Below are 7,080 nucleotides of genomic sequence, written 5' to 3'. Positions count from 1 at the left end.
TCGGGGTTCAGCCATAGGATGCTATAGGCCCCAACTATACTCTAGTTCGAGTTACTCTTCCCAGAGCAGAATGCCTTTGGGAACAACCTGCAGGGGCACCACCAGAACCTGAATGGCCAACGCAGGGCAGAAGGACGTTTGTCACTGGGAAGACTTCAATTCAGGAATTGCCCCTCTGTGTGAATTTCCCCCTCCGTTGCTACAGAGCCAGTGGGAAGGTCTTCTCCTGCCCCACGCCTGCATTTCCCAGCCCACATGGCTCCCAACAACACTTGGCCTCGGTTGGTTCCCAACTCTTTAAGAGATGCAAAGGATTTTTCTGCAGTGCCCTCAACCAACATCTCCTTCCCGCTGTACCTTTCAGCACTGCAGACCTTGCTTTTGCTATAACAGTGATTTGTGTCTCGGGGCACATTTTGAAAGAAATCCAGAAAGACTTGAGGATTCCCTGCTGGTGTTGCTGGGAGGATCTGGATCTCAGGATCCGTGCTCAAAAAAGGTTTGCCACAGCTTAACCTGGTGAGAAATGCGAGCTTCAGGCTCTGACAGAGCCTGAGACAGAAGATGCTGTGAGATGCAGAGGTGCTCATCCATGCAGAGCATGGCATGCTGGCCAATGCACCTGGACATCCCTGCACACACAGCACTGTCCTGTGCTCCCGTCCAATGAAGAAGCAGAGGCTGCCCTATAGGGACGGCACCCATGGGCTCGGAGATGCATGCACCATCCTTCCTTTGTCCTTCAAATGCTGGAGAGCAGAACTGGAGCCAGAAGAGATGCAGGTTGGGATGCTGTGTGGTTGCGCCTTGCATCGGGTCGTGCAGCTGCTGGCTGCTCCTATGCACATCCCTGGCCATGCCCTGCATCCTCACTTGGGTCGTGCATCACAGAACTGTAGACCCATTCAGGTTGGAAAAGACCTCAAAGACCCCCAGGTCCAACCGTCAGCCCACCCCCACCATGCACACTTAATCACACAGCCACGCAGGTTGAGGTTGGAGAGGACCTCCAAGGTCCCCAGACCCAACCCCAAGAGCAGCGTTTCCCTGTGCAGCCATGGAGGAGCCCCAGAATCTGGCAGAACGTGGCCCGGTGCCGTGGAAACACAAATTCCACGCAGCAAGAAGGGGTCAATCAGAAGGGGTCCATCAGGAGGATCACCGCGTGGGAGCTCCACATCCTTCCACTGAGATTTCCTGCAGGTTTTCACTGATCCCTGGGGAGGACATGAAGAAGAAGGGAAGACCGTGTTCCAACTCCAAAGCCCCGGTGAGTTATTGTGGGCATTATTCTGTTAACGCAATCATAATATATATATATATTTTTTTCAGCCTAATTAAGTGCTTCACCTTGATTTACTTTTTTTCCTCGCGGAGTCCGGGATGGAAAAAATACGACTGTGATTTATGTCCACGGTCTCAGAAAGATGAGAATTTGATATACGGCGTCTGAACAACAGCTTCAAATCAATGCTAATTTTAAGGACGTTACCCGCGGGCGACTTTAATTCAATACAATACATTATAGGGTTTGGTCGTTGTTGTTTTGTTTTTTTTTTAATGGCACAGCGCTGCTTGACCAAATTACATCCTCAAAGGTTGCCAGTTTGGAACAACAAAAACCAACAAAAAAAATAATAATAATAATGAGGAAGAGAAATGGGAAAAAAAAAGCAGATCAGGTGGGGGGAGAGAGGGCGCAAATATCAATTGTATTTAAATCTCAGCGGGGCAGAACGTCTATTTGTTTGTGATATTAAATGGATCTCCTCTATACGGCTATGGAGATGGCTTTCTGGGTGAAAGGTAAAACGATCTGAAAATTAGGAGAGATTTAATAACGTTAGGAAATTGCAGGAGGCCAACCATCATTCAGCTCCTTGAGGTAAAGCACAGCGCGCTTCCAACAGAGCTTCATTCCTGTCCTCTTAAATTGGGATGAAGAAACCAAGAAAAGGCACAGAAACCAAATTAACCTTCGCTGCTCCTCTCTTTAGTACCAGACTAATGAAAACAAGGGCGGCTGTTGGCTTCTTTTTTTTTCTTTTTCTTCTGAGCAGAATTTTGGTTTTGATTTTCCTGCTATTAGAGAACAGATAAATTCTAAAGGAATGCTGTGCCTCTGAAGGAGAAATCTGTGGCTCAAATGGGAGGCGATGGAAGCTCCCAAAATGTTTGGTTTTGCTGTAGAAATAAAGCATATTGAGTAGGGATTGGGCAAAGCAGTGCTTCCTATTCTGCATCTTCACGAGCCACCGAGGAGCATTTATATGGAGAGGAAAAGAAGCCCTTCCATCTCAGAAATCCTAAGAGCCGGTGATGGAGATGTGAAATGAATGGCAAACCGTGGCACACACCTTCTTATCCTCCTTGGAAAATACAAAAGGCATTGCGAGTCAATGTGGGTGATGTAAGCACAGAGCTGCGTTGCGTGGAACAGCAACGTCAGGGCTGAAAGCTGTCACCTAGAGGAGATCCATTTAATATCACAAACAAATAGACGTTCTGCCCCGCTGAGATTTAAATACAATTGATATTTGCGCCCTCTCTGCCCCCACCTGATCTGCTTTTTTTTTCCATTTCTCTTCCTCATTATGTGGGCCAATGCAGATGGAGTGAAGTCAGTGATGGACCCTTGGTCCTGGTTGGGTTTCTTCTTTTTGAACTTCTTCAATCTCTAAAACATTTCTTGCTGCAGTATGAGACGCCGTGCTGACCTAGATCAGCCAAAAACAAAGGCTTGAAAACTGCTTTGTGTTTACGTCCCAAGAAACAACCTGGAAGCTGGGAGGAATTTGATCTTTTCGTCTGAATTTCAGCAACAGCACCAGGAACCCAGCACTGCTGTGGTGAGGAATGCAATGAGCTGCAAGGAGACGACCAGAGGTAACAAAGGCGTGGAGAGCAGAGAGGAGGATGGCTTTTGGCAGCAAAGCTGGCAATATCCCAGCAAAGGAGAGCCCGGTGCTTTCCTGTTTTATAGCAAAGTCCTCGAAACGTTGGTTTTTCCCTGAGAAAAATGGGCATTTCCATAGCACAGTTCATCTCCCACTGGACAAGGAGGTTCTCATGGGTCCCTTCCAACTTGGGGTCGCCTGTGATTCAATGAATGGGGCTGAGGAGTGGTGACCCAGCACATCCCTTTTTCCCCATGGACCAGAAAGGGACCCTAAAAGATTCAGGCTTTGCGTGGAGAGGTGTTCAAGGCCAGGTTGGATGGGGCCCTGGGCAGCCTGGGCTGCTATGAAATGTGGAGGTTGGTGGCCCTGCCTGTTCTGGGGGGGTTGGAGCTTCATCATCCTTGAGTTCTCCTCCAACCCAAGCCATTCTGTGATTCTGTGATCCTATGGAGAGCACCCAGAGCTGGGTGAGACGTCTCCTGCCCTTTGTGTCCAAACCTGGAGACTGCACTGTCTATAGATTCAGGCACAATAATCATCATCACCGTCATCATCCCGTAATTCAAATCACCTTAATTGCAGGCTGGAAGCGATCAGGGCTGAGCTGTGTGCTGCAAAGAGCTCAGCTTTTCCCCTGCATGCATTTTCCATGCAAAGCTCCTCAGCGAAACGCAGAGTGTTGCCCACCTCTTCCCCTTTCATCCTCTTTATCCTCGCAGATGTTTTGACCGTGGAGAGATGCAGGAACAGTGCATCCACTAAAGACTTTTTCCCGGTGGGAATTCCAGCCTGGGGATCCTGGAGATCTTCTCTAACCTTGCTGAGTCAATGATCCTATGATTTCAATGCCTCCCATCTGCTCCTGGTGTGCAGCTCCTACTCCATCACCGTGCTGTGCATCTCCTGCAGGACAGACATTCCCTTCCATGCCCTCAACACTGTCATCCCTATTTCGACCCCCTTGTTAAGCATAACATTTGCATAAAATTTACAGCACTGCGGACACCTGATGCTGGTCACTATGTCATTGCTCTGGTTAATTAAGGAATCGTTGCCTTTACAGCCCCGTTTGGGTCCCATGAACTGTGGCATATCTTATGTTGATATATTGCAGCCTATTTCTGTCAAGTTTCCAGAAGAGTTGCATGCAATATTTATAATTTCCTGCTTTGGTTTGTATCGCCCAGCAACTAAACCACTGGTGCACTAAATAAAGTGGAACCTCCTCCCTCACCCCCCCCCCAAAAAAAAAGTTGGACATTGCCTCTGGGCAGAATCACCGAATCATGGAATGGTTTGGGTTGGAAGAGACCCCAAGGGGCTGAGACAGGGGAGGTTTAGGCTGGATGTGAGGAGGAAGTTCTTGAGCCAGAGGGTGGTGAGGCAGTGGAACAGGTTGCCCAAGGAGGCTGTGGATGCCCCATCCCTGCAGGCATTCAAGGCCAGGCTGGATGTGGCTCTGGGCAGCCTGGGCTGCTGGTTGGCGACCTGCACACAGCAGGGGGTTGGAACAAGCTGATCATTGTGCTCCTCTGCAACCCAGGCCATTCTATCATTCTATGATATGATTCTACGATCCTCAAGCTCCAACCCCCCCGCCACAGGCAGGGCCACCAACCTCCAGACCTGCTATCAGACCAGGTTGCCAGAAGACCCTTCACAGCACCCAACCAGTTGACCTTTCTGTGGCTGTCACTGCAGAGAACCAATGCCCAACTTCCTCTCTGCTGTCACTCATTTCCCAGTCATAAGATCACGTTTCCCATTTTTTTTTGGTCTGGCACCAAACCCCTTTTGCCCACATAAACTCACATACCAGAGATCAGACTGATTAGAGGATGCTCAGGGGCTCTCACTGCAATACATATTCTCCAGATCTTTAACTGCTCTCATGATTCTTCACAGAATCACAGAATCACTACGGTCAGAAAAGACCTCTCAGATCCCCAGGTCCAACCCCAACCCATCCCACCACGTCCCCAAGTGCCACCAATCTCTATGGTTTTCACACACCTCCAGGGACGGGCACTCCCTGGGTAGTTGGTGCCAATACTCTTCTCCCAGCTCTCTTTGCATTTTAATATTCTTCAAGGATGATCATAAAAACAAAACAACCGTGGTATAATCGCCCTCTGCTCCATCACCACACTGGATATTACCGTGGCCTAACGCACCAGCTCTTCTCTCTTCTCTGCTATCTACAAGGTTGCTCTGCTCCCCTGAAGTCATTTTTGCAGATCCCAACACTGTGGGGATGCTCAGCCCAGAGGGAATCCTCACCTCATCTTGGCTGGAAAGCTTCTTCTTCTCCCCAATGGCTCAGAGCCCTCCTGGCAGCCACTGAGCACCGCATGCACTCCAGGGATAAATGAGGGCAGGCAGCAGAGAGAGGCGAGCATTCAGAAGAACATTATGGAAAATAACTGCGCAGATAGGATGCTAAAGCCTTCCCCGCTTCCCTCATTCATCACACTTGACAATATAATCATTTTGCCTAACAGCTAGAAACCACTTCCAGCTAATATTGTTTGTTCTCTGCAGCGATGGCATTATAGCAGCATCCAGAGGGTCGTGCAGCGGCGTTTTTACAAGATGTTGTATTCACATCCTACATTTTCTGCTCCAAACCTTTCTCTCAGCTCCGTGTGAAAAAAAAAACAAAGCAAAGCCAAGCAAAAAGAATAAGTAGGAATTACATCGAGCACAAGGGCGTAAAGCCTCGAGGTGCAGCAAAGCATTTCTGAGCCACGGGGTTTCAAAAATTACCCCCAGATCCTTCCACGCCCATTTGTGTGGCAGTGCAAAGTCACAATGCTTTCCCAAAAGGGACGCCCAAAATCCTCCTTTCCCCATGCGCACGGAAGAGGAAAGCGGTTACGGTGCGAACCCTAAATAATGCAGCTTCTAAATAATGCTTCCCAAATGGATGTAGAACTGAGGCTGCCACGAGGAGCTGCAGGACCACGAGGGAGATGTAGGGCCATGAGGAGATGTAGGGTTATGAGGGGCTGTAGGGTTATGAGGGGCTGTAGGGTCGTGTGGAGCTGTAAGAACACGAAGGGCCATAAGGCCATGAGGAGATGTAGGGCCATGAGGAGCTGTAGGGCCATGAGCAGATGTAGGGCCACGAGGAGCTATAGGGCCATGAGGAGATGTAGGGTCGTGAGGAGATGTAGGGACATGAGGAGATGTAGGGTCATGAGGAGCTATAGGGCCATGAGGAGATGTAGGGCCATGAGGAGATGTAGGGTCATAAGGAGCTACAGGGCCATGAGAAGATGTAGGGCCATGATGAGATGTAGTGCCATGAGGAGCTATAGGGTCATGAGTAGCTTTAGGACCATAAGGAGCTATAGGGCCATGAGGAGATGTAGGGCCATGAGGAGCTATAGGGCCATGAGGAGATGTAGGGTCATAAGGAGCTATAGGGCCATGAGGAGCTATAGGGCCATGAGGAGCTATAGGGCCATGAGGAGATGTAGGGTCATAAGGAGCTATAGGGCCATGAGGAGCTATAGGGCCATGAGGAGCTATAGGGCCATGAGGAGATGTAGGGTCATAAGGAGTTATAGGGCCATGAGCAGTTGTAGGGCCATGAGGAGATGTAGGGCCGTGAGGAGATGTAGGGCCACGAGGAGCTATAGGGCCATGAGCAGATGTAGGGCCATGAGCAGATGTAGGGCCGTGAGGAGATGTAGGGTCATAAGGAGCTATAGGGCCATGAGCAGATGTAGGGCCATGAGGAGATGTAGGGTCATAAGGAGCTATAGGGCCATGAGGAGCTATAGGGCCATGAGGAGATGTAGGGTCATAAGGAGCTATAGGGTCATGAGCAGATGTAGGGCCATGAGCAGATGTAGGGCCACGAGGAGCTGTAGGGCCATGAGGAGCTATAGGGCCATGAGGAGATGTAGGATCATGAGGAGATGTAGGGTCATAAGGAGCTATAGGGCCATGAGGAGCTGTAGGGTCATGAGGAGATGTAGGGTCATAAGGAGCTATAGGGCCATGAGGAGCTGTAGGGTCATGAGGAGATGTAGGATCATGAGGAGCAATAGGGCCATGATGGGGTGTAGAACCATGAGGAGCTTTAGGGCCATGAGGAACTGTAGGGTTGTGAGGGGCTGCAGGGACACGAGGAGATGTAGTGTCATGAGGAGCTATAGGGTCACAAGGGGAC

The 7,080-nt window shown here is 49.7% G+C and overlaps 1 long non-coding RNA gene across 1 annotated transcript; it reads left to right on the top strand.

Annotated features, from left to right (window-relative positions):
* The first annotated feature begins 1,115 nt into the window (after positions 1 to 1,115).
* On the top strand, positions 1,116 to 4,411 carry LOC149920363 (uncharacterized). Its single transcript, XR_016472011.1, has 3 exons — positions 1,116 to 1,270; positions 2,699 to 2,886; positions 3,620 to 4,411. It is a non-coding gene; the product is annotated as an uncharacterized LOC149920363 (long non-coding RNA).
* The last annotated feature ends 2,669 nt before the right edge of the window (positions 4,412 to 7,080 follow it).

Source organism: Phasianus colchicus, chromosome 1 (genome assembly GCF_987193195.1).
Source record: "Phasianus colchicus chromosome 1, bPhaCol1.hap1.1, whole genome shotgun sequence".
In the NCBI taxonomy this organism is placed as follows: Eukaryota; Metazoa; Chordata; class Aves; order Galliformes; family Phasianidae; genus Phasianus; species Phasianus colchicus.
Note: the sequence above shows the minus strand (reverse complement) of the source record. Positions and strands in the feature narration are given on the sequence as shown.